This window comes from Melanerpes formicivorus, unplaced genomic scaffold (genome assembly GCF_026170545.1).
Source record: "Melanerpes formicivorus ecotype bairdi unplaced genomic scaffold, bMelFor1.0.p_v2 SCAF_10, whole genome shotgun sequence".
Classification (NCBI taxonomy): domain Eukaryota; kingdom Metazoa; phylum Chordata; class Aves; order Piciformes; family Picidae; genus Melanerpes; species Melanerpes formicivorus.
In genome coordinates, this window is record NW_027142362.1 from 5,221,464 (window position 1) to 5,249,398 (window position 27,935).

A 27,935-nucleotide genomic window follows, 5' to 3' on the forward strand; every position below is an offset into this window, starting at 1 on the left:
AATGGTTTGAAACTGGAACAGGGCAGATTTACATCGGACATCAGGAGGAAGTTCTGCACAATGAGGGTGGTGAGACACCGGGACAGGCTGCCCAGGGATGTGGTTGAGGCTCTGTCCCTCGAGGCATTCCAGAGACAGACTTGATGTGGCCCTGGGCAGCCTGCTCTAGTTGGAGATGTTCCCACTCACTGCAGGGGAGTTGGACAAGACGACATTTGAGGGTCCTTTCCAACCCAGTGCGATCCGAATTTGTCTCAGCTATTTGAAACTGGCTGGGAGTTGGGTGGAGGTAACAAAGCCGAGAAACAGCTCTTTTTGCTTTGTTGTGCTGATGGAACAAGCCATGCTATTGATGCCTTTACTACAGAACCTTGTGTTGGTTTTCACAGTTAAGAGCTCTTTAGCGTCAATGGGATCTGAGGAGGTTTAACCTTTTCTTTGGCTTAGATTTCCCTGATGTCCTTCCTGTTGCCTCGGTTAAGAGCTTATCTTCTTTTACTGGGAAGCACATACGAGGGACTAGGAATGGGGCAGGGGTTTGCTGTGCCTGGTCACTACCAGTGTGCCACACACCAGCTGCTTCACAAGGGTTATTAATCTCTAGAATGAAACCCTCTGTGCGGCAGCAGCTGTTGAACCAGAAGAGACAACGGGCTAGCAAAATACTCTGTGTCTTTTGTTCTTTCTGCTGCCCTACTGTCCTCTGTGCTTGGCTGCTCTTTGCTGGCAAAACTAAAGCAGTACTCACATACTGTACTCGGGTCACCTTCACGGCCTCTGACTTCACTTGATCAGGGATAGACTGGGATAGAAGCGGGATCAGTGATCAAACCTCAGTAACCATCAGGCCCAATACACAAACACAGGTATTGGACATTCACCTTTCCTAGAGGAAGGGGGGTGGGGGGCGAATTTCCACCAGTTCTTTCTGGAAGAGTCATTAAAAGCTGCTTTCCTGAGCTTTCAGCAGCTAAAGAAACTTATCTTAAGATGCTCTGTGAGGAAAGTTCAAGTACAATGGCTGCCACAGCCTGAGCAGCTTTGCCTCCTGCTGTGAGCCTGTGATTACACAGCAGTGATGGAAGGGCTTAGTCATAGCAGCAGGTCTCCAGGAAACCTCGTGGGGGGGGGATGTTGCCATGAGGCAGCAGACAGCGTTATCAAAAGCCTACCAGGGACATAAACTCCAAGGAGAAAAAGAGGAGTTTAATTGCCAAATCTTCACTTTATCTTAGTAGAATTAACGAACTGGTACCTCTGCAGCTCTTGTTGAAGGGAATGCTCCAAAATGTGGTGTGGCTGTGACAAGGAGCAGGGGAGGTTTAGGCTGGATGTTAGGAAGAAGTTCTTCTCAGAAAGAGAGATTGGCCATTGGAATGTGCTGCCCAGGGAGGTGGTGGAGTCACCATCCCTGGAGGTGTTTAGAAAGAGCCTGGATGAGGCACTTGGTGCCATGGTTTAGTTGATGAGATGGTGTTGGGTGATAGGTTGGACCTGATGATCTCTGAGGTCTTTTCCAACCTGGTTAATTCTGTTCTGCTGGGGCAGTGTTCATGGAGTCCTAGTGTCTCACAAAACTGTCAGCTTGCTCAAGCATCCCTGAAGAATGATCCTTTCTTACACAATGTGCCAGTGAAATGCAAGTCGTGCTATCAACCCTCATGGGTTACACTCCTCCAGTCCTTGGCATACAGTGTCTAGTTGATTGGATAGGGCTGGGTGATAGGCTGGATGATCTTGGAGGTCTCTTCCAACCTGGCTGATTCTATGATTCTGTGTGGCTGAGCTGATCACTTGCAGCAAGAAAGGGGCACAGCCCTTTCAGATGGGAGCTGGACCAATATCCCCTTTGTGGTGGAGGCTGGCAGCTCTCTGTGAATGGTGACTCACGAACTAATGGGCCATACATCCTCACAAGCACTTCCAGCAGACTGGTCACAGCCTAAAAGACAAGGAATGGGATGACTCAACCCTGCTGTCTTGTAGTATTGCATGCCAACTGTGCAGGAGGTGACACCTGACAGGACCAAAAGGTAAAGACTCAAAACTTCCCTTATGACTCAGCTTCAGTGTCTTGTGCAAAACAACTGGGTCTGACAGCTGGTGTCTTGCTTCTGGCCGTCACAAAAGCCTGCTTGGTTTGGGGTTAAGGAAGCATTTTACTGCAAGAATCACAGGAACATTCAGGCTGGAAAAGACCCTAAGGATCACCAAGTCCAACCACATCTCCCCTCTCAGTTTAAAACCCTCACCTTTGTCCTGTCACTACAGACCCTTGTAACAAGTCTGTGCCCATCTGTCTTAGAGTTGTCTTTATGTACTGAAAGGCCACAAGAAGGTCTTCCCAAAGCCTTCTCTTCTCTCAACCTGTCCTCAGAGAGCAGTGCTCCAGCCCTCATTTTTGTGCTCCAACAGCTCCATGTCCTTATGCTGGGTTCTACCTCTCCCCTGGCCACAGCTCCTTGCTCTGCAGATGAGGTGTCCTGTGTTTGGTGGCAGCAACGAGACACAGAGCTCTGGAGTGTGAAAGCGAGCTCGGGTGCGAGCCAAGTTCGAGTGGGACTTATCTCAGGTAGGGCCTGGTGATATTTTCCTTTGAAGGCATTATACTCCCAGGCCTTTTGAAGCCTTATCAGGAATTGGGTTGTTTTATCTATAATGGCTTTTCATGAGGGATGCAGGATGCTGGTGCCTCACGTATGCACAAATCAGCCTGCTCCATGGAGCGAGAGGTGGAATGGCAAAACTGCACCTAATGACTGAGTGACAGCCAGCTGCACTACCTGCTTCCAAGCTGATGTTTTGAAGGATAATTTTTTCTCCTGCCTGTGAAGCTGAAAGGAACCCAGGGGAGAGGATCTGTGGGGTTTATTTGCTTTGCTTTTAATTGATTTTGGAGATTAAAGCCTGAGTGGGAAGCATGGGCTTGAAAGCCCCAGGTACTGAGAGCTGCTGGTTTTGCCAGGGGATGTGCAGAGGGAGCGTATTGCCTGGGCCCTGAGCAGAAGCTGTCAGTGTGGTGGTGGTCAGTCCAAGTGATGTTGTTGTGGGGGATATGACATTGGTTTTTACAAGCTGGATGGATTATGGAAGTTAAGTGCTTGAGTTGTAAAGCACTGAGAACCAGGAAGCCTTCATAAGCTTTGAATCTGTCCTCCACAGCCAGACTGCAGACAGAGCAGGGATGCTGCTGTCTTGAAAATAGCTCTAACTTGGACTGCAACCTGGTCTCTGCTGTGTCAGAAGGGATCTGATTTTTGTGGGGAATTCTTGGTTGAGGCATCATTCAGAGACACCACGGAAATACCAAGCCAGGGGGCTGGGAGTGAAGGGTTTGTCACAATAATAGGAAAATTTCCCCTGCAATGAGTGTTTTCTCTGTACTGTGGTTGTCTGGAAAGCATCCAGGATCACAGCAGCCAGCAGGTGAGGCTGGAGTCTGACTGATGTGTGCTATTTAGGGGCACTTAGAGTAAGATCAGGGTCCAGCATAGGGAAGAGGGGTGCCTTTTATTACTGGACTGATAATTTGTTGTACACTCTCTAGCAATTCTGTCCAGGCCTGACTAAAGCCAAGAGCCTGTTTCACTCTGGTCTTCCTTCTGATGAGGGCACAGCTGCAGAGCATGCCCTGCGAATACCGAGCAAACCCATGACCTGTATGAGTGGATAGCTCCTTGTGAGGACAGTGATTCATGCTTCCTCTCATCCTGTTCTTGCTCAGTGGTGCTTGGTGACCTCCTAAGACACGCTAGGGCTGGATCTTAGTGGAAGTGGTATGGAAATACTCAAGTTTTTCAAGCACTTTGCAGTGCACAGCAGTTTTGCAGAGCCCAAAAGAGAGCCTCCATGCCTGCATCAGCCTGTAGCAAATTGCACTCTCTTAAATCTTCCTTCTATCTGCATTCCCTGCTCTGCATCTCCTTTGGATTGTCATGATCCGTGTGGTTTTCCATGCCATCCATTCCCTCCACATGTGCCTTTTTCAGCACACACCCAGCAAGTCACACAAGGTGATCCGGAGAGGTTTCCCTGATGAGCAAGACATCAGGATGACTCCAGGGCAGAGGAAATAGCCTCAAATGATATTGCTGCTGGGAGCTTAGCACTGCAGTGGCTGTAATGACCTTCATCTTATCTTGGAAGGGCTGAGTGTTGCTCCCCCTCAAGAATTAGCTGAGTCAGAGAGAAAAAGGGGGCAAAGGAAAGGCAATTTAGCCTCAGTGACGCACGACCCTCGTCCTCAATTGCATCTTGTCCCACTGGTGTCTGCCCCTGCCGGGCTGGGAAGAAGCTCAGTGCCAGATCCCAGTTTAGCATTCCCTGTGTGCTTCCACAAGGCTTTAAAACAACAGAGGTCCCTTCCCTGAGCTGCTGACAGGTCAAACATTCAGTCTGATGGTTGTGCTGTTCATCTGAGATGTCAGGGGGCATGACAGTTGCAGCCTGTGGAGCTGTCAGGGATTTTGATGAGGCTAATTTCTCTGGGAGCCTGAGGAGGGGGGCTTTGGGAAAAAACATGCCAGGTGCTTCTGTGGTGGTGGTGTTTGGTTTGGGTTTTTTCCCTATTTTTTTTTCCTTCTGAAGGCCCTCTGGAAGTTGATCTGCATAATTAGCAGCAGTGCACATGTGGATGCAAATGGAACCTGGTGCCTGCAGACTCGCTCAGCAGCGCGCTGAACGCAATCTAGCAACGCATAGCCCCTGCCATGCTGAACTCATTCTCAGCTTGCTCCCATGGACTGCATTTCTCTTCCCTGCCCATCTCCCAGCTGTGACACTGCTGCTGTTTGGCTGGATTGCTTCTTCTAATCTTTCTTTTTATTTCTTTTTTCCTTTCTCTTTTTTCTTTCCCCCTCCTCCAACGGTAAAACCTGCTCCTGATGTAATTACTGCGATAAAGGTCTGTGGCGTGACAGATCATCCCGAACAGCCCCACTGCTCTACACTTCAGACAAGAGGATATTTTCTTTCACACTTCTGTGGTGAGGGGTGGTAAACAGGCTTGTTTTCATAGTATCAGTCAGGGTTGGAAGAGACCACAAGGATCATCTAGTTCCAACCCCCCTGCCATGGGCAGGGACACCCCACACTAGATCAGGCTGGCCAGAGCCTCATCCAGCCTGGGCTTAAACACCTCCAGGGATGGGGCCTCAACCACCTACCTGGACAACCCATTCCAGGGCTTCACCACTCTCGTGGTGAAGAACTTCCTCCTCACGTCCAGCCTGAATCTCCCCACCTCCAGCTTCATTCCATCCCCCCAGTCCTATCACTCCCTGACACCCTCAGAAGTCCCTCCTCAGCTTTCTTGCAGCCCCCTTCAGATACTGGAAGGCCACAATTAGGTCTCTTTGGAGCCTTCTCTTCTGCAGACTGAACAGCCCCAACTCCCTCAGTCTGTCCTCATAGGAGAGGAGCTCCAGCCCTCTGACAGACCTGTTCTGATTGCTTTTACAATGGCTGAGTCTCACACTGATTCATATCTATCAGGGCTTTGAGATATTACAAAAAAGGGAGGTGTCTGAGTCCACTCTGATCTTCTTGATGTGGCTCATTCAAGCAGGCTCTCTCATAGGAGGAGGCTCCTTTTCAAGAGGAGGCTCAGGGGAGACTTTATTGCTCTCTACAACTACCTGCAGGGAGGTTGTAGCCAGGTGGGGGTTGGTCTCTTCTCCCAGGCAACCAGCACCAGAACAAGAGGGCACAGTCTCAAGCTGTGCCAGGGGAAGTTTAGGCTGGAGGTGAGGAGAGAGTTTTTCCCAGAGAGAGAGATTGGCCATTGGAATGTGCTGCCCAGGGAGGTGGTGGAGTCACCATCCCTGGAGGTGTTCAAGAGGGGATTGCATGTGGCGCTTGGAGCCATGGGTTAGTTAGTCATGAGGTCTTGGGTGATAGGTTGGACTTGATCTCTCAGGTCTTTTCCAACCTTATTGGTTCTATAGGAGGTATCCCAAGGACACCTCCTCCAGCTGTCCATTCCAAGGACACCCCCTCCAGGGGCCTGGCATGCCTGCAATGCCCCAGCAACTGCAAAGTGAGGGAACTGTGCAGAAACAGTTGGGTGGTTTTTTCCCCCTCTCTCTCTCTTCTCCCAAACATTGAATGGCTACCTGCTGCCACTGCAGCTCCAGTCCAGCAGTGCAACACCACTCCTTGAAACAGCTGGGGACAGCCCCAGCCTGGGTGCTGCAGGAACAGGCAGAAATGTCACCTGGAAGAGAGGTGCATAAATAAAACCAATAAAGGAAAGTTTTAGGACTCGTGGAACGTGCCCAATGTGCTTTATCAGATATATCAGCTCCTAAGCTCAAACACTGCCAGTGGCTGCCAGGGAAAGAAAAATAAAAGGTCTCTTATAAAATTATTACCCTGTCACTTAAGTCAACAGCAGTGATACCATGATAGAAGCCAGCAGTTATGTCACATTGTTTTATCACTATAATTACATCAAGAACACGGTAACTGTCTGTAAGAGATAAGAGGAGGGAAGCAGCTTTTCTGAAGCATCCTGTTCACAGCACCAGGATTTACAGACTGGTTTGGGGTTTGGACATGAGATTCAATTACTGTCCTTGAGTTCTGAAGAGCCATATCGCTCCAGAAATACAACCAGAGGGCTTCCCGACCGCTTGTGCTGCGGGTGGGTTTGTGGGTGCTATCAAGGTCAGTCCTTAGCATCCAGAAAAGGACTAAACTAATGGAAATTGGTCTCTGAAACCTCCTTGGGCTTCACAGAATCATAGAATTGTTAGGGTTGGAAGGGACCTCAAGGATCAGCCAGTTCCAACCCCCCTGCCATGGGCAGGGACACCTCACACTACAGCAGGTTGCTCGCAGCTGCATCCAGCCTGGCCTTAAAAGCTTCCAGAGATGAGGCTTCCACCACCTCCCTGGGCAACCTGTGCCAGTCTCTCACCACCCTCATGGGGAAGAACTTCTTCCCAACATCCTATCTGAATCTACCCATTTCTAGTTTGGTTCCATTCCCCCCAGTCCTATCCCTACCCAACACCCTAAAAGGTTCCTCCCCAGCTTTCTTGTAGCCCCCTTCAGATACTGGAAGGCCACAATTATGTCTCCTTAGAGCCTTCTCTTCTCCTGACTGAGTAGCCTCAGCACCCTCAGTCTGTCCTCATAGCAGAGCAGCTCCAACCCTCTGATCATCCTTGTAGCTCTTCTCTGGACACATTCCAGCACCTCCATATCCTTCCCGTAATAGGGGCTCCAGATCTGGACACAGTACTCCAGGTGGGATCTCACCAGAGCAGAGGGGGAGAATCACCTCTCTCAATCTCCTTCATAGGTTTCATAAGCAGCCCTATGGACTCCTAAATGTCCACAGCAGGATACATGAATAGTCCCACTGGGTGGTGAAGAACATATAACCACATTCACTGAGCAGGTATTGATCCCTCTGCATGCAGAAGAGGAATACACCTGGGACTGCACCCATGCTGTAAGGCAGGAAAGGGCTTGGCATGAAAGAGAAAAGCAATTGTGTGCAGCTTGTAGAGTCACAGGGACAGGTACTGAAGGCTCTTCTCCCAACCCCAAAATGACCTGCAACCCTCATTCTCACACACAAGCACCCAATACACTTGCCAGGCAGATGCAAAACAGCACAATCCCTGCAGACCCCACTAAGTGCCCAAACAACAGAACATCCTCTGAATGCTTCCTTCAAGGAGGTAAATCCCTGCTGTATCATGAGGCTGTCACTGTTTTCTGTTTCCCCATCCCATATTCCCCCTTCAGTTGGGAATTTGCTGCCACAAGCTTCCTTCAGAAACCTTGCAAAATCCCTGCTCCTATATCATGCTGACAACTCAGCTGTTTCTGTCCTTCTTTCCCAGGGATCCCTCTATTTGTTGTGAGCTGTTCTGAGGCACCACAGCATGCAGCACAACAGAGCCTGGGAAGCTGCAACTGCTGCAGCTTTCAGTGGTCAAGTGAGCCTGTGGACACAGGGGTTGGAACTAAGTCCCTTCCCACCCTGCTAGTTCTGTGAATGCATGTCAGGTGCTTCAACTTTGCTGGGAAGATGCAGCCCAGAGGCAGACACTGCAGGGAAACTTTCAAGCCACTGGGAATTTAATCATATATATTTTTGTCCCTGCACTGCCTTGTCTCAGCTAAACATTTATTGATGTAGCTTCACAGGAGTGCAGAGCCCGGCTGATCTATGCTGTTGTCTAACGCTCTCAGCCAAACCTCACTGGCAAGCACAGGCCATTGGGTAGGGAGGGCCATGTGGTCCTGGCTGGTCCATCTTGCAGCCTTCCACGCTGGCTAAAAATGCTTCTAAGTGGCAAGCATAGATCTTGACAGTGCCTCACAGCATGTGGGGAAAGTGCTGTTCCTCTCCATAAATATTTCCAGGTGATAAACCAGAGCTGTGCTCCAAGCGGTGCCTGTAGGCTCCTTCAAGGAGTGCTTCTGGGTTATCATAGTATCATTCATAGTATCATTCAGGGTTGGAAGGGACCACAAGCATCATCTAGTTCATCTGCCATGGGCAGGGACACCCCACACTAGATCAGGCTGGTCAGAGCCTCATCCAGCCTGGGCTTAAACACCCCCAGGGCCGGGGCCTCAACCACCTCCCTGGACAACCCATTCCAGGGCTTCACCACTCTCATGGTGAAGAACTTCCTCCTCACATCCAGCCTGAATCTCCCCACCTCCAGCTTCATTCCAGGTTCAGATTCCCTGGAAGGCCTGGCTGGGTGTTGCTGATATTTCCTTACCCAAAGAGCCTGGGTGTGAAGATCCCTGCAGGAGGGCGCTCTGTGTCCCAATATCAGTTCTTTGTCCATTTTAATTGGGCCAGGCTCGGTGTGTGCTGCTGGAGGGTGAGATGCCCTCACAAGCTCTTGTTCCCTGTGTGCAAAAATTGGTTGTACAAGAGAGTGAAAAAACCACGTTTTGCTTACTGCAGAGAGTTGTCAGGGAGGATGATGAGCTCAGGGCAGCCTAGCTATAGGTAGGCACTGTGCTTGTTTGCAAGATCCTGGAGAGTCAGACTATTTTTTTCAGGCTTCCTTACTTTTTTTCTTCCCCTGTGTGTGTGGATCATTATGAGACACGAGGATGTCTGGAAGAGCTGATGTTTGCTTTGGGTGACAATCAAATAGAGGGAAGGAATCATCCAAGAATATTAATGGGCAATGAACCTTACAGGGCTAATAGTCAGAGCTTGTCAAAAATGGCTCTGTGAGGAGTTCTGACAGTCTGCAGGATTTTTGAACAGGAAGACTTTTTTTTTTGCTTTAAACCATCCCAGAATGTTCATGTGAGGAATGCTTTTGATTTAGGTGGCTCAGAATGTTCTGGAGTTTACTTCTCCATCCAAGCAGTAGAGGAGAAGGAGGAGGGGGGAAGAAACAAACCTCAAACCTAACATAAAATCATTTTTTCTGCCTTTGGCTTCTCTTGAAAAATAATACTAGCAAGTTGAGGTGGGTGGACAGCTCTTTGCAGAGGCAGGATGAGCTCTGAAAGTTTTCCTACTCGCTTTAAAAGCCATGGTTGGAAGCAACCACATGGAAAGTGAGACCATCGTGATCTTCTTCCCAGCAGGAATGACTGGGAACTGTTCAAGATATAGGAAGGCAACCAGGAACAGTGTGGCCAGCAGGAGCAGGGAGGTCATTCTGCCCCTCTACTCAGCACTGGTTAGGTCTCACCTTGAGTCCTGTGTCCAGTTCTGGGCCCCTCAGTTTAGGAAAGATGTTGAGTTGCTGGAAGGTGTCCAGAGAAGGGCAACAAAGCTGGGGAGGGGTCTGGAGCACAGCCCTGTGAGGAGAGGCTGAGGGAGCTGGGGTTGCTTAGCCTGGAGAAGAGGAGGTTCAGGGCAGACCTCATTGCTCCCTACAGCTCCCTGAAGGGAGGCTGTAGCCAGGTGGGGGTTGGTCTCTTCTCCCAGGCAACCAGCACCAGAACAAGAGGACACAGTCTCAAGCTGCACCAGGGGAGGTTTAGGCTGGATGTTAGGAAGAAATTCTTCCCAGAAAGAGAGATTTGAATGTGCTGCCCAGGGAGGTGGTGGAGTCACTCTCACTGGGGGTGTTTAGGAAGAGACTGGATGACACAGTTGGTGCCATGGTTTAGTTGATTAGATGGTGTTTAGATGGTGTTTAGTTGATTAGATGGTGTTGGGACTTGATCTCAAAGGTCTTTTCCAACCTGGTTAATTCTATTCTGTTCTACAATAATGCTCAGAGAAACCACCTTCCTGATGTCTTGTCACCTTCAGGGAATAGGGGAGGTCTCTGGGTGAATCAGGGGTGCCAGTAGCTGCACCCTGTTGCACTGTGCTGCTGTGGAGGGTTCTCTTGCAGGCAGTGTGCCAGGGGAGCAGGAGCTGCTCTCTGCCTGCGTGTGTTTGTGCTGCTTGTTTGTGATCCAGTCCCCTATGGCAGCCCCTAATGACAGGCTGAGAGGTTGCAAACAGGGCTGGGAGAGGGTTCTAACTGCTGGTTTAATGCTGCTTTTGTAGTCTTTTTCCCTCTGTATCGAAGGTGTCTGTTCAATACCAAGTGACGACTGCCCTGACTGTCACTCTCTGGGAGATATTGTGTTTAGGTGCCCTCCTGGGCTTTGCAGACAATCAAACGGTGGCACATGGCCTCGATAAACAAATGGCTTTAAAAAGCTCTCTGCACCGCTATTGAAGTGCTGATCCTGCTGGACAGCCACGGCCCATCACACAGTGGAAAAGGGAGAGCGTTTCTCCTGGCACTGTCATTCTTGCAGCCAGCAGCTTTTGTGTGGCTTGGAGCTGTGGCAGAGCCCCAGACAATGGAGAAAGGGATGTTTTAATAGCAGCCCTTCCTGTGATCGACCTGCTGCTGCTGCTGGGAGCTGCTGGGAAGGGCCCTAGGTCGTAGGGCTGGGGAAGAACCAGGTTTGTCCTCAACCTTGGTTGCACAGCCAGCGCTGCCCACTGGAGAGGATGCTTGGCTAGGGGTGAAAGAAGCTGGAGAATGAGGAAGGGGGGGACAGATCTGGGCTTGGAATGAATGGGTATTGATTGAGTGAGAGAGTACCAGACTTCTCCCCCTGTTACCCTAATGGTCCAACAAAGAAATGAGCTCAGGTCTTTCCTCCTATGGAGTTTAGCTACTGCCATTGGTGAGAAGATGATGGGATCACCCCCAAACCTTGGGCCTGTTAACAAGCATAGACTAGATCTACATTTAGTTTTGACTAATCTGCATGATGCAAGGCAGCCCATGGCTGTGCAGGGGAGAGCTGGGTAACAGGAGGATGGAGGAAATGATTCTTTTCTAATTGATTGTGACTTACAAAGAGTATCATGAATGGACACTTTCCTAATTGGTGCTGTGACCCAAGAGAAATAGGGCTTGTGGGAGCTGCTGAACATGAGGATACCTGGCTGGTGGGACAGGAGGTAGATGGGTGGAGAGTTCAGCTCTGTTGTGCAAAAGAGGCAGATGAGGTGGGAGATCATCCTGGGGTCATGGGGGTTAAGATGCTGGACTACACCAAAGACTTGGAAAGGCTCTTGCTCCCACCTGCATTTTCTTCATTCAGCACCCTGCCTGGTTTCTTCTCTCTTAATTTCCTCTCCCCATCTCATTTCCTCCTCCTTAGATCAGTTATCAATGCAGCTCCCCTAGCCTCTGCCTTTCCATCCCCTCCCATCTTGCAGATCTGTACAAGAAAGGCCTAGAGCCCTCCAGGGATTTCTGTGCCTTTTTCATCTTTGTTAGCCCCTCACTTCACCTAGGAGATGGGCTGTGGAAAGGACAGGTCTCCAGCAGTGCTTTCTTCTCTGGGTAATGATGAATCTCCCCTTGCTACAATTCACCTTCCCAAAGCATAGATCAGCTTCAGCACCAAGCTTTCCATTGCTGTAGCTGTGATAGTTCTGGGGGGCACAGGGGGAAGCTGAGGGGTGCTAGCCTGTGTCTTCAATGTGGTGCATTTTGCAGACACACCTAGGAGGCTGGAAAAGTCCAACAAGTGAAAATTTGGTTTCAAAATAACATTTTGTTAATATGGAAAGAGAACAATTCTGCTTCCTTCTTTTGAGGCAGCTTTCCTGTTTTGGGGGGAAGAGGAGAAGAGAGGGATGGAATCAGTCCTCTACCTCTGCTAGTCCAAAGGAATCTCTCATTCTTTATGCATTCTTTTTTCAGCTGTGCTCAGTCACTCAGAGCATTACCCTTTGGTCAGGTAACCCAGGTTTATAAAAGATGCAGCATCAATTAATTTGCAGTCATCTGTATTATGTCACCTACTCAATCACAGAAATGAGGGAGCTGCTGACCCAGGGCTCCAGTATTTTCTTTCCAGGTCAAGCAACAGATCACTCCTAAATCTTTCACACCTCTTTCCCCTTTCCTGTTGGTTTGGAGATTAGCTTCTCATCTGACAGCTCTTTGCTGTGCTGGCTGGATGAAGCCTTGAGCAACCTGGTCTAGTGGAAGGTGTCCCTGCCCATGGCAGGGGGGTTGGAACTAGAAAATCTTTAAGGACCCTTCCAGCCCAAACCATTCTGTGATTCTTTTTCCATTTGGTTCATCTGGCTGTACCTTCCCCCTGCTGTTGGCTCTCTGTGTGAGCAGAAGCCCTGCTAATGCTGGAGGTCTTTGCTGCTGGAAGTTGTTAAGTTGCTATCCCCTACAACTATCTTTTTTTTGATAAAGAGAATTGAGCTCCTCTTAGTCCCTCACAGCAAGGCATTTTCCCTACTGCATCTGGGTTTTGTGATTCTCTCCAGCACCATCTCTAAGTGCTGCTTCTTAGCAGCCTTTGAAAAACATATTTGTGAAAGCTGTTATCGGGGCCCTAGCATCAGTCTCGCTCGTGCAGTCTGAAGTTACAAGCCACCTTCTCCATCCCTTTGCATGCAACTAAAGACTGTATTAGGCACTGCTGAGTGTATCCTTCTCTGCAAGCTCAGTCAGTCACTGCATTACTAGGAAATAACTCCCCTTTGTGTGTGAGTGTGCATCGCTTGCTTTTCTTCTTCTCACTGCACAGACACCCTCACACTTCCCTGCTGCTTTCCACCCAGAGCTGCTAGGTAGCTCTCACAGAATCACAGACACATTCAGGTTGGAAAAGACCCTCTGGATCACCAAGTCCAACAGAGAACCCTATTCTAAATTCACCTCTAAACCATATCCCCAAGCACCACATCTAAATGGCTTTTAAACACATCCAGGGTTGGAGACACAAAACACCTCCTTGGGCAGCACATTCCAATCCCTGACCACTCTTACTGTGAAAAATGCTTCCTAATGCTGAGTCTAAACCTACCCTGTGGCAGCTTGAGGTCTTGTTCTATCACTCATTACCTGTGAGGAGACCAGCACCAGCCTCTCTCCACAATGTCCTTTCAGGTAGCTGTAGAGAGCGATAATGTCTGTCCTGCTTTGTCTGTTCCCTGGTGCATATTTCTGTGTCTGCCTCTATAAAGGTGTTTGCTTTGTGTAGGACACCTGCAATGCTCTGGGGGGCCTCTTGCTGAATTGCTGTGTGTTGCTCCATCAGCTTTTGTGTTGCCTGCAGATCTTAGAATAGAATAGAATAAACCAGGTTGGAAGAGACCTTCAAGATCATCGCATCCAACCTGTCATCCACCACCACCTAATCAACTAAACCATGCATCTCAGTGGCAGGGACTTCAGGCTGCCCTGATGAACAGCACTGAGCAGGCTGATTGGCACCAGGCAAAGCCAGTCCTCATGGAATGCCACTGAAAAGCAACCTTTGTGGATGCTAATTTCCCCACACTTCCATCTGTCCAGTTTCATGAGTCCAACTCTTTGATCTACTCCCTCCTCCTTTCTCAGTCCAAGATTGGTGACTATTTTATACCAGCTGTGGGGTGATGGAGACTGGTAAAGAGGGTTGGCTGGAGGGGGGGAATGGGGAAAGGGGGAAAAGGTGGGTTTGAGGGTACCAGGCACACATCTGTGTGCGTATGTGCACGTATTACAACGCAGAGCAGAAAAGCCTCAAGTCTCCTTTAGCACAGCCTGTAATCCTATTAGAAGGATTACTCTGTTGTCCTAAGCTATCTGATCGTGGTAAGAACTCATTTAGGTCAGCTGTTTAGGAAATTTACACACACAAGGAAAAAAAAAGAACACAAAGCATTAAAGAAGCCTGGTTCAAGGGGATCCACAGCTCCTCACAGCCGTTCTCTGCCTCACATCCCTGCTCTTGTCACTTCCCTGCATCCTTCTTAAGCCCTCATGTAAATGGCTTGCTTTCAGATTTTGACTTCTAAGAGTAGATGTAGGATAGACAGCATGGTAGCTAGACCCCAGGTGTTTCCAGACCTTGAAAGGATTAGAGTTTTAAGCAGTAAAGTGTTTTGGTTGTTGTGTTGGGTTTTTTTTTTCCCCTTGCTCTCCCTCTGTGCGTTTGTGCGCATTAGGACTTGGAGAGCCGAGGGTATGGGCAAGGCTGATTTGTGGGCAGAACTTAATGAAAGCTAAATCTGGTCTGGCAGGGCCCCAATCAGTTTAATCCCTGCTCTGCTGATTATCAGCAATGTTATAATTTAATTTGAAGGCTCTGTATTTAGAAGGTCAGCGAAGCACTCCCATGCCTGCCTTCATGGAGAGAGAGAAGGCAGAGTGGCAGTCCGCTCGAGTGCCTTGCTGCTCCAGCAAAGCCAGGTAGGGAAGAGAGGAGAGCTTAAAGCAAGCAACCAGATGAAGCAGCTGGACACAGAAACACTGTTCTGCAGCCAGGTAGGAGGCCCTTCACGTTGGGAAAAATTGGGATGGGAGCATTCACCTCCCAAGCTGGAATAAAGCCAAAGCTGTTCTGGGCTTTACATTGCGTTTCACGGCCTCCACCCAAATCTTGGCTGCAGAGCTGGGAGAGAAGTGTGTATTAAAGCCTCTGCTGCTGCTGCCAAACACAGTCCACTCATGAAGGACTCTCCTCTGGCTGTTGACAGGGCTGAGCCTACAATGGGCACTAGAGCTGCTTCTTTCCACCCCTCCAGTTGAGCTGCTTCTTTCCACCCCTCCAGTTGAGCTGCTTCTTTCCACCCCTCCAGTTGAGCTGCTTCTTTCCACCCCTCCAGTTGAGCTGCTTCTTTCCACCCCTCCAGTTGAGCTGCTTCTTTCCACCCCTCCAGTTGAGCTGCTTCTTTCCACCCCTCCAGTTGAGCTGCTTCTTTCCACCCCTCCAGTTGAGCTGCTTCTTTCCACCCCTCCAGTTGAGCTGCTTCTTTCCACCCCTCCGGAAAAGCTGTCCCAGTGCTGTGAATCCCTGGTTTTACACAACATTTTTGGACATTAAGCTCCCCAGCATCTCCAATCAGAGGAATCTGTCTTCAGTCTAACAGGGCTTTGAGGAGATCCATGCTTTTGCAGCTGTCCAGGAGCTCCCCATGTCTGGCAGCCCAGTGTGGATCATGCCTACCCAAGGTGCTGCACACACTGTCCTAGTAATTTCTGCAGGAAGCAACCAGATGAACTGCAACATGTTTGTGAGGTGGAGACCCTTCCAGAAAGCATCAGACATAGTGTGGATGTCCTGCCATGAATTAAACAGCTTGTCTGATGTATATAAATCACATCTGTAGCAACTACTCTCCTCAAACACCTTCCTCTGTGCATTCCTCAAGGCATAGATCTCACTGGGAGTAAGCTGTGTCTTTGCCCAAAGCCTTCCTCTCCTCTTCTCCTTTGGTGAGATCTGAGCTGAAACCAGGTTGAAATTTTTCAAGGTAGCTTTTCTCTTATAGTGGTAGAGAGCCCAAGGATAAAGAGTGAGAGGCATCCATGGATATGGAAGCCAAGGTGCTGATCTGCATCAGTAGGCTTTCTTCACTGAGAGATGCCAGAAGGTGGTGGCAGGTGTTTCTCATTTGTCCTGCCAAGCTCTAGGTTCTGAAGAATCCTCAAGTTATGTTGGTATGAAGTGGCCTCCTCCATCCCACCACCTACTTTCTTTGGCAGTTGGTAAGGCTTGTGGTTTTAAGGATATCTGGGAGCTTCTTAAACCATCTTTGGTCTTGTTTGACACTCCAAGCAAGGACAACGATCTCCTTTCATCCTTTCCCCTCATCTTCTCACTTGGGTCTCTTTTGTTGGATTTATTCTGGCTCTAGGGTATGTGAGATGCTCCTTGTTAATTCATGCCCAGCCAACACCTCTTCTCTTAGCTAACCAGACGACTTGCTTTAAGAGTGGAGGTTTTTACTGCCAGATACCTGCTCCTTCCTCTACGTTTCCAGTGGAGTGCTGGTGACATCCAGTGTCTAGTTTGGCTTATCACTGGCATGCCTGTTTGTCCTGTGCTGATATCCCCAGGGGATGCTATAGATCTAAAGACTTGTTTTTCCCCCTCAGCTAGTCTGCATTTGAATGAGGAATCATGCACCATGTCGGAGGTGTTTGTGACATCTGTAATTCACACATGAAGAAAAAGGAACCTTTGAGGCCAGAGCTCCTAGGAAAAGCTGGCTTTAAAAGGGGAGGCAACTGTGTACAAAGAGAAATGAGAACTGAGAAACAAATCAGAGCTTCCATTGGAGATAATGAGAATCTCGGAGAGTAACACAATGTGCAACTCACTGAGGCCAGAATGGTCCTGTCTCTCCATTCCCTGGAGAGAGGCTCAGCAGTGTGCAATACTGGCAGGGTCACTGCTTCCATTCCCTCTCTGAAAGCAGCACTGGCCCTGCAGGAAAAAGTCTGGGAAAAGGTGTGGAAGAAATGCCAAGGTCTAGTGGCGCAGGCAGCTTTCTGCTTGCCACTTCCTTGCTGCCTGAGGCACACACAGAGGGACTCCATTTTCACCAGCTGGCAGGGAAGGAGACAAGTCCCTCCAGCTCACATGGTGAGCTCCCAGCTGAGATTGATGCTAGTGAAAAGGATTTTGTTGAAGCACTCATGGTGGGAGGCCTCACACAAGCCTTCCCCGTGTGCTCCAGAGGTACAGCACAGGCTGAGGGCAGCGTTTTACCTTCATCCCCTTCACCACCCCCTTTGGTTAAGTGGGACAAGCACAGGCTGTACTTCTAATAATTCCTCCCATGGAGATTCCTGAGGCTGTTGAGCCATTCCCTGAGAGAGTAAACGGAAGCCCTGGTTGCTTGAGTCATTAAACACAGGACAAAGCGCAGGGGACCAATCTGTTATCTGTGGGCTAGGCGAGAGAGCAAATGGACCTTTCCATTGCTAAATGCTGTGATTTGCTTCACTTCCCACTTCCTTTCTCAAAGCCAGCCCTGAGTGTAGTTACTGCTCCTGCAGCTGTGTGCCCATCCTTGGGGGCAGAATGTGCTGCTGCTCTCCTTCCCAGCATCCTCTTATAAAATAGTCCTGTCTCAGCAGGGCTTGAGAATCCCAGTTTGCTGTAGGTGCCAGAGAAGCTGCCAAGGCAGGTCTGTAAGTCAGGACTTCTGAGGTGCAAACAGCAGGACTAGGCTTTAAAGAAACAGGACTTTGCTACATATTAATGACCTTGGGATGGAATATGCCTCTCCTTGCTTTGAATAAAACTGGAGACAAAGGCAAGAGTTTTGACCCCTGAGGGGGTGAAGGGGCCCTGGCCAGAGTTGCCAAAACCACTTGCTGAAGAATATATTCTGTGCTTCACCTCCCAGGTGGTCCTGTACTCCCTGAGTCCTTCTGGTAGAGGAGGTGCAGAAGAGTAGCATGTCAGCCTGCCCAAGGCCAGAGGCAGCTGACTCCCAGCAGGGTGGTTTCCACGTCATCTAGCTCTGATGATCGTAATTTATGCTGTTTGTTTTCTTTAATTGAATATTTCATAAATTAACATGATTTCTGCATAGTGTTTGTCTTTCTCTCTGTGAGCCTTTATGGCCCAGATAGCCTGGAGTGGGCTAATTAAAACACTGAACCATGACTCTGTCCCTAGCCAAGGAGTAAGACGGCCATATAATGTACGCTGCTGATACAGATCTGGGAGCTGGTGGAGCAGAGCACCAGAGGATCTGTCTGTGCCCATCAGTCTTACTTAAAAAGCCTTTTCTATTCATTGCTGTTGAGGCCTGTCTCCTCTCTGCCTTAAGTGGATGCTAAGATTAGGAGCCTCTGGGTGAACATCATCCTTCCAGATACCGGTGCTGCCAAGGATGCAGTCAGGTACTTCTTGCAGACGTTAGTGGAAAGCTCCCAAAATGCAGAGGCGAAGCTGTGCACCGTTACCACCTGGAAGGACTTCTGCACTGCACTTTATTGGTGAGGACTGCCTGGAGAAGCAGCTCGAGTTGTCTCCCTGCCCCTTAGGACGGGTAGCTGTGAATGGCACGTTCGTGCTTATCTCGCTAAGCAGAGGGGAGGCTGAACTGCAGCACTTCTAACCCGGGGTGCACTGAGGAGCGGGGCGGGGGAGAGAGAGCAGCCGCCGCGGAGCTGGAGCGGAGGAGTTAAGTCTCCTCTTCAGCTCTGAGGCAGTCTTCAGGGGACTTTTCAGAAGGCTGCCTCCTTCCTTTACAGGCCTTTTTTTTCACTATTGTTCTTTCAAGATAAAGAACTTGGCTCTGTAAAGGAGTAAGCCGAGCGCTGTTTTATTGCTACCAGCTGAATAGTAAAAAGCCAAGCAGAACCCATTTGCTGTTGTGCAGCGGTTAAAATCCAGCTCGGTACTTTGCATTCCGAGACATTCTGCCTCATCCTTTTTCATAGATTCCCTTGCAAGCAGTAAAAATATCTTGCAAACGACTTAAGCCCAACCACAAAAGCCCCTATGTAAATAGGCTGGGGCTCAATTACAGAGGGGAAGCGATTGCACAACAGCAGCTATAGGAATCTTTGTTTCGTTTAAATGAGGTAATCGCTTTCGGCATCTGCCAAGGCACTCTGAGGTTAACCTCGGACTGCAGGCTGGTTACCTGCACAAACAAACGCAGATCATAGCTAGGCTGGTGCTCATGTCTTAGGTCTTCACTGAGCAACAGTCTCCTCTGGGCATGGTCTTGTTAAATGGTTATGGTGCCAGCCTCTGCTTTATGTCTGCAAGTATCTGGCTCCTTGACTGCATAACCAGACACAGAATCCAGAGTAGGTGGATATGAACACTTGTTTGATGTATTAGATGTATTAGTGCTCCTTCCTACCCATGGTTGTCTTCATCTCTGTGTCCTTGTTCCGCTGCTGAACCTCCTGGCTGTTTTGTCAGCACGCCCCTTCCTCTGCAGAACAGCAAGGCATGCTGTATACTCACACTGAGAAAGGACAAACTGTAGGCCTGGAGGAGCCCAGAGCTAGAAGCTCTGCAGAGAAAGAAGGAGACAGTGCTGGGACAGATGCCCTGAGCTTAATTCCTGCAAAGCTGTAGGCTGAGAAAGAGAGAGGCCAACAAGGACTGTGATGGATGAATGGTTCCCAGTGAACTAGGGCAGCAGGAGCTGCTCTATTTAAACTCATTCTTTCCTCTCCATGGTGTCCTTAAGGTCTCTTCTGAAGACCCTTAACAGAACTTGATGGGTACAACTCCTTTTTCTCACATGACTTTCTCTGCTCATTTGGATTAATTTCCCTAAAATCTGTCTTGCTGCTCTATTTTCCCATGTACCAGGAGTGACTACAAGTGAGTGTCCCTGTAAGGTCAGCAAATCCAGTCTGCTCTCCTGCTTGTTCTGTCCCTTGACCATTTCTGCATCACAGTTTCAGAGGAGCTTTTATTACTTCTGACAGCTAGGGCTGTGGTCTCAGCAGAATGGCTTCCCCAACCCTTGCAAGCTCTCTGCCAAGAACTGGAGTTAGCTGTTCTCAGATTTAACAGCCTCCAGTTCCAGACACAGGTTTTCAGTATCCCTGGCCTAACACTCATTCCTGCCATAGCTCACCTTGTCAGCACCAGAAGCAACCTAACACTCCTCTCATTGTCTCAGTTTGACCCCACTCTCTGCCTTTAAAAACCTACAAAGTAGCAGCCTTCTAAGATGCCACTGGTGCCTCCACTCCTGAAAGAGGCTAATGGTAGGGAAACAAGCTCACCAGCCTGTTTTCTGTCACTATTTTTTCCACATGAGGAGCTCGAAGTGCATTTGCACTTTTATAATTCATGTAAAACAAAGAGGGAGAGCTGGAAGTGTGGATCTAAACAGGGAAACAGCAGTTCAGCTTCTCAGTCTGACCCCTGAAAACTGCATTTCTGACTGCTGTTCTGGCAGAGAATCTAAGAGCCAGCATGGTAGGAATTATCAGGGCTTGTGCCTTCTCTGCCTGGAGTGGAGGTAGTGAAGATGTCTCACAGTATCACCAAGGTTGGAAGAGACCTTGAGGATCGTTGAGTCCAACCTGTCACCACAGACCTCTTGAATAGACCATGGCACCAAGTGCCATGTCCAATCTCCTCTTGAACACCTTGAGGGATGGTGTCTCCATGGGATGTATGTTGTAGCCAGGTGGAGGTTGGTCTCTTCTCCCAGGCAACCAGCACCAGAAGAAGAGGACACAGTCTCAAGCTGTGCCAGGGGAGATTTAGGGTTGAGGTGAGGAGGAAGCTCTTCCCAGAAAGAGTAATTGGCAATTGGAATGTGCTGCTCAGGGAGGTGCTGGAGTCACTATCACTGGAAGTGTTTAAGGAGAGACTGGATGAGGCTCTTGGTGCCATGGCTTAGCTGATTAGATGGTGTTGGGTGATAGGTTGGACTTGATGATCTTGAAGGTCTTTTCCAACCTGGTTAATTCTGTACTCCGAGATGACAACCGCTGAACCCTTCAGACTACCTCAGCACTTTGGGCGTCCTCCCAGCAAGCAGGGGTTAAAGCTGTGGGTGAGATCCCAGGCTCTTTGGTGCTCACCACTTCCTCCTGCAGAGGGGGGTGTGGGGGGGAAGTTTTGGCAAGCCTGCTGTGGCGCTGTCATTAGCATACATTCATTGCAAATTAATTAAAAGCGAAGATGAGATTCCCCAAAACTCATTTAACTTCCTAAGCTTTGTTCTCTAGGGATTGGCAGTGGGAAAACAGCTGGGGACCCAAAGTGTCCTTTTAGAAGGGGATAAAAAAGCAGTTAATCCTGGTTCTATCAAAGGGAGCGGAAATGAAAAGTAAATTCCCATTTGAAAAGAGCTTTATTTATTTATTTATTTATGGTCTTCCCCCCCCCCCCCCCCCCCCATGTGCATTTTCCTCCCCCACCACTACCACCCCAACTCTGTTTTTTTTTCCCACACAAGAACTTTCTTGTCCAGGAAGGTTGGAAAATTGTTTGTAGCCCTGCTTGTTGAAAAATTAATCTGCACTCTAAGGTTCACTTGTGTGTGTGTGTGAAAGAGGAGAGACAAGTGTAAGGGGAGTCTTACAAATGTGCTTTCTGTCTGCTGGCTAGAGCTGCTCCAGAGCATGCAGTGGTGTTACTCAAAGCCAGAGATGTTATCTGCTTTGACAGAGCTGCTCTCTGATGGCTTTCAGAAGGACTAACCTGCAGCAGTCCCACAATATTAGATGGGATGTGTGAGACCTGAGTTTGCCTAAGATCTACTCATTGCTGTTCTTAACCTGTAAGAATTCCCTTCCTGAGCTGAAGTGATGCAGGAGTGTGACCAGTAGGGTGAGAGAGGGGATTCTGTCCCTTGACTCTGCACTTGTGAGACCCCCACCTCCAATACTCTGTCCAGTTCTGGTGTCCCCATCCCAAGAAGGACACAGAGCTGTTAGAGTGAGTCCAACAGAGGCCACAAAGATGATCCAAGGGCTGGAGAACCTCTGAGAATAGGCTGAGGGAGCTGGGGGTGTTCAGCTTGGAGAAGAGAAGACTGTGGGAGACTTCAGAGCTGCCATCCAGTACCTGAAGGGATCCTCCAGGAAGGCTGCAGAGGGACTTTTCCTGAGGGTGTCTAGAGACAGGACAAGGGGGAATGGTTTGAAGCTGAGGGGGAGCAGGGTTAGACTGGATCTGAGGAAGAAATTCTACAGTAAGAGGGTGGTGAGACTCTGGAATAGGCTGCCCAGGGAAGCTGTGGATGTCTCCTTCCTGGCAGTGTTGAAGGCCAGGCTGGATGAGGCTTTGAGCAGCTGAGTCTAGTTGAGAGGTGTCCCATGGTGGAGAGGTTGGTGTAGATGATCTCTGTGGTTTCTTCCAACCTGAGCCATTCTAGGATTCTGTGATTCTGTGTCACACAAGGGCAGGAGGGTGTTTCATCTGTAAGGAGAGGAAGCAGAGGTCAAGCTGGAAGGGTGGGCTCTTGAGGTGCTGGCTCTGAAGGAAGGTGTCAACACACTTTGCTTTGCAAGTGAAATGTGTGAGCTGAGAGTTATGTAAATCTGGAGCAAAACTCTGCTCTTTCCCTCTCCAAATAACCTTTCTACATAGCTGGATATTATTTTGAAGCAATTTTGCTCTCTGATGATTCAGTGAGGGAAGCTGCTGAAACAAAACAGAAGTGAATTGAAGAATAGTCAGTATTGCAGAACAGCAGAGGAGGCACTCGTAAGGTTTAGGGTTTGGGTCTCAGTCCTTGCTCAAGGCAGTTAACCCTCATCCACCCAAGGAAGAGTAGCAGTGCCTGTGAACTCTCATGCTCTGGCACTGGCTATGGAGGACATAGATTAAACCACTTACAAACAAGGAAGAGGAAAAAGCCATAAACAGGCTGGTGAGAACATTTCAATCATGGAGAGGGAGGAGACCATTTATGTCAAGGAGGAACAGGCAAATCTTTTCCCTGATCTTGTACTCATCCTATCTTAATTTTTTCCCCTGGGAGGTGGTGGAAGCCTCATCCATGGAGGTTTTGAAGGCCAGGCTGGATGTGGCTCTAGGCAACCTGATCTAGTGTGAGGTGTTCCTGCCCATGGCAGAGGTGTTGGAATTAGATGATCTTTGAGGTCTCTTCCAACCCTAACAATTCTATGATTCTATAATTGGTATTATCCACCAAGGCAGACTGTGAGGCTGGAGAGCCAAGGGCCACAGAACTGGGATTTGGGTTGCAGCAGGGGCAGAGATCAGGGGGGGCAGGCAGCTGAATTAAGTCTGGCATAGCAAGAGTGTTGCTTTGGCAGCATCAGTCTGGTAGTGTAGGATGTGATGGAACTGCACTGAAGCATTGTATGAGGAAGTTTTCATAGCACCTGCCCACAGTCTGCTTGGCTACATCCCACAGAATCCCAGGATTGTCTCAGCCTTCCACACAGAGGTTTTGTGGGGCTGCAGCTCTTCGATGTAGACGTAAAGGGTGGAAGGAAGGAGCGTCTCCTCAGAGAGCAGCAAGTTAATTAATGGCTCCAAAGCACATTACTATAGCAATGAGCTGATATATTAGAAATCACTTCCAACCAGTTACTGAAGGCTGTCTCCATGTGCAGTGGACCTTGCATGCATGCACACAGCTTTCCCCATCTTCAATGAACGCGACGCGTCCTCAGCTGAAATTGGAATTCAGACCTTTAAAACAAGTGGGCATAGAAACCACCCTCCTGAAGTGCCTGAAATAAACCCTGCATGTCTGAGCTGTGCATCTAAATAGGTTCTGGTGAGGCCTCTAGAGCTTTGGAGAAGCCTTTCCAAATGGATGTGAGTCATAATACCACTTAATCATTTAGATGCTGATGTGGATTATTTTTGAGCTCTTTTTCTGTAAATTGAGTTGGTTTCTTTTTTTTGGGGGGGGAGGGGAAAGGCAAAGGTTGGTTTTGCTAGGAGATGGAACTGGTCTGCAGCTGCTTGTTGAAACTAAGCTGTTCTCCTTGTAGCTGTACCACCCAGAAGCACCATTAAGCATCACTTCCTGCAGCAGAAGTGCTTGCTCTTTAAGAAGTCACAAGGTGTAGGAAGTCTGTGAGGGCAGGGGGAAAAGGAAGAGCAGAGAGGAAGCATGTCCTAATTTTGGCTGGTAAATGGATTTGAATTGAGAGTATCAATTTGCTGATCAGACTCTGCTGGGTTCTACACATTGGCCACACTGGCAGTGCTACAGGCTGGGGACAGAGTGGCTGGAGAGCAGCCAGGCAGAATGGGACCTGGGAGTACTGGTTGATAGTAGGCTGAACATGAGTCTCACGAATGAACATTGGACTCGATGATCTTTGAGGTCTCTTCCAACTTTGGTGATACTGAGATGAGCCAGCAATGTGCCCAGGTGGCCAAGAAGGCCAATGGCATCCTGGCCTGCATCAGGAACAGTGTGGCCAGCAGGAGCAGGGAGGTCATTGTGCCCTGCACTCAGCACTGGTTAGGCCACACCTGGAGTCCTGTGTCCAGTTCTGGGCCCCTCAATTCAAAAAAAATGTTGAGTTGCTGGAAGGTGTCCAGAGAAGGGCAACAAAGCTGGAGAGAGGTCTGGAGCACAGCCCTGAGGGGTGGGGGTTGGTCTCTTCTCCCAGGCAACCAGCACAAGAGGACACAGTCTCAAGCTGTGCCAGGGGAGGTTTAGGCTGGATGTTAGGAAGAAGTTCCTCATAGAAAGAGAGATTGCCCGTTGGAAGGTGCTGCCCAGGGAGGTGGTGGGGTTGATGCCCCTGGAGGTGTTTAAGAAAAGCCTGGATGTGGCACTTTGCCATGGTCTAGTTAATTAGGGTTGGGTGATCAGTTGGACTTAAGATCTTGGAGGTCTCTTCCAACCTGTTTGATTCTGTGACTCACTACTTCTCTGGTCTAACTGCACCATGCTCCTGCTCAGCTGTTGCACCTTCCTGAGGGAGTTGGGGAGGTTTGCAGGTGCTACATCACCTTTCAATGTTTGTGTTTCCCTCTGCCCCATTTGTGACATCTTCCTAGGAAATGAAGTAGGGCTTTTTTTTCACCACGCCCCCCACTCTGTAGGATTTTGCCTTTGCCATCTCTGTTTAACAAATATTAATTCTATGCTCTTTGTGAATCCTGTGGAGGATGGCAGTCCACCTAAAATCAGAGGTGACTTGGAGATTGTTAATGAGCTGTTGCCTGCCTTTTATCTGTGAAGAGAGAAGTTCCCAGGAATTTCTCGAGACCAACTACATCACGGTGCCTGGTTCTGCTTTAAATAAAAGTAGACTCCTTTTGCAAAGCCTAAAGGAGGTTTAAAAGGCATTGCTGACAGGTAAAAAGGAATAGAATCCTGCATGTGGTAAGATGAACCAGGAACATGCTGGGGAAGAGGAGAACAAAGCCGCGGTGTCAAAAGGCGGTGGGGGTCAGCTCAGAAACTGGCTGCTAGTCTCTTTCCAGAGGCTTCTCCAGAAGGCAGGACTTCAGGGGAATAAGAAATACAGTAGCCACAGGGCAATTAGAAGGCACTCTGTGAAAGCTGCTCGAGGCTCTAATGGATGATGCACATCACGTGTCTCGGCCTTCATCTCTTGTGACTAAGTTTTACCATACTGAGGTTTTTCATCTCTTGGGATGAAGCCGTCTGCACTTTTAGACCTTCAGGACCTTCTGTACCTTTTATCTTTGATTTGATTCCATCTCATCTTTCTAGCAGCCTTTGATTTCCCAAGTGAATTAAAGCTCCAAATGTCATATATCTGAGGGTTGGCATAAAAGGGGGCTTAAAAGGACTTATTTTGGAGCAGTAGGAACCACATGCATCCAGCATTGAACAGCTCCCAGATGTTGCAGCTTCATTTAATTGCTGAAATCAGAGATGCTGGGAATGGATTTCATCTGAAAGTCTGATCTCCTAAACTAAAAGGCATAGGATAACATTTGCTCATCCCCTGGAGATGCTGCCAGAAGTCTGTCTCTGATTAGCAATGTTAATGGAGTATTAACATAAGCCACGCCAGCAAGGGAAACTGTAGAACACATTATCATCAGGAGAGCCAGCTGTGTAAAGGAGTGTAAAGATGATGATAAATGGAGTTTGTGGCCTGGGGAGCTGGTTGCTGAACTGCTCCATCCCTTAATCCAGAAGGAGGGGAGCGGGGATGGACACACCAGCTTGCTGTTCTCCGTGCCACCATACCAGAGAGGGATGGAGCAGAACAGATGTTACCTTGATAGGAGCAGGGAGATGGAAAGGACTTCCCAGCTGAGTCAAGGCTTTTGCTGTTGGAGGATGAATATTTTTGGCTCAGCTCCATCTTGCCTTTTGCAGCCTCCGTGGAGGATTGATCCAGGGTCTAAATATCACAACGGCTCTTTAAACATCTCCAGAGATACTTTGTACTATTTGCTGGTGTTTCAAAGGTCTTTTTCCCTCTTGACTCAGGGTGTGTGAATAGTCTGGACCGAGAGTGAGGCTCAGAGACACTGTAAAGCTGCTCATTTCCTTTATATTGGCCATACAGGTCTTGCAAATCCTCAAACACTTGCCCCACCACATCCCTCTGGTGTCAATATTGGCAAGTGAAAGAAGTCTCTTCGAGCTTGTGGTTGAAATCCAGGGCCTTCCTGTGAACAAACTCAGTGCATCGCCTCCTTCATCTACAAATCCTGCTTTGCCACGTGAGTGGAGCAGGGAGCTCTAGATCATACAGAGAGCTGTGGAGCAAAACACTTGTGCTTCAGCGTGACAGGGCCAACAGGCACGTTGCGAGACGGTGCTAAACCCTACCAGCACAGGCTTGTTTGCCTGGCTTCCTGATGGAGCTACACATTTCACCCACTGACCTTTTTGACTTCTTCCTGGTTTCCCTCCTGCAGGAGCACTTCAGCAGCAAAGTGCCATACCCTGCTGCACAAACTTGGCATCTCATCAAGCTGACTTATTTGGTATGTATTTACACTTGTAGACTTTAGTACTCTCCTGGCAATTGAGCTTCCTTCCTGCCTACATAAATATGATTTCATTATTAGCTTTGTTTAGCTGTTGTTCTGCATCTGTGTGCTTCCCTTTGCCGAGCTGCCAGGGAGAATCGCAGGTGTCGAGCTCCATTTGTGCCCAGAGCATCCTGAACTTTTTACCTCGGCTGCCACCTCTAATGATGAGCAGCACTCTTGACTTCCTACCTAAAACAAACCATTAAAAGCTCACCCTAATAATGATACTTACTTATTTTTACTTTTTTTCCACATTGAGGAGCTGACAGCTTCTGGTAGAGCTCTGCAGCCTGTGGGTTGGGTGGTTTATATTTAGAAAGCAGCATTCTCTTTCTCTCTAAGGTATTTTCCTGCCTTTCCCCTACTCTCCTCAGACCTGTAGTGTTTACTCAGTACTTACTCTAAGCCAGAGACGTTGCCTTTGCACAAGAGGTCCCTAAGTAGCTGGGATTCAGCTTGTTGAAGTCCCTGTCGAGTGCGGGGGAAGGTGTTATGAGAGTGATCTGGATAGGAAATAAAGGTCTTTCTCCTGCTGTAAACACTCTCTAGCAGAGCAGGTCAGATGAAAGATCTCATCCAGTTTCTCATAACACTTCAGTAGCCCTCAAAGGGTGTCACTCTCAGTTCCCATTGACCGTAGTGGGTGGCCACAGGAGTGCAGGTGATGACATCCAAATTGCCTCCTAGAAAGACAGGTTCACTTCCACTTAGGGATGAATGAAGAGCTGGTGGTTGGATCTCCACTTTCTTTTGCAATCTAGGCACTGCTTGGCTGTTTCTGGCCCAGGTCTGCTTTTGCACTCCAGCAAAGGGACACATGAGCCACAAGCACACCCCTTTCCACACTTGTGGGTTGAACCAGCTGCTGATTCTTAGAGGAAGGAGGCCATTTCTGCACAACTCCTGGACCATTCCTGTTTACTGGAAACTAACCATAAGGCTTCTCTAAGTTCAGTTTCATTCATGAAACCTTTTCTGGTTGAAAGATGATGTGTTTCTATGTAGTAGTCTGAGGATGCATTGAAGGTGTGCTGATGCCAGTGGTATGTATACACATCATCATCTCAGTGACCTCACAGCCTGTGTACCACTACTTCTCATTGGGGATTGTCAAAGGAGCGGTGTAAGGAGGGTGGCATTCACTGCTTGGTGCCCACTTTGTGGGCACAGTGCAGGTGATTGCCACTTTGGGTGGCTGTCCTAGGTTTCATAGAATCAATAAGGTTGGAAAAGGCCTCAGAGATCATCAAGTCCAACCTGTCACCCAACAC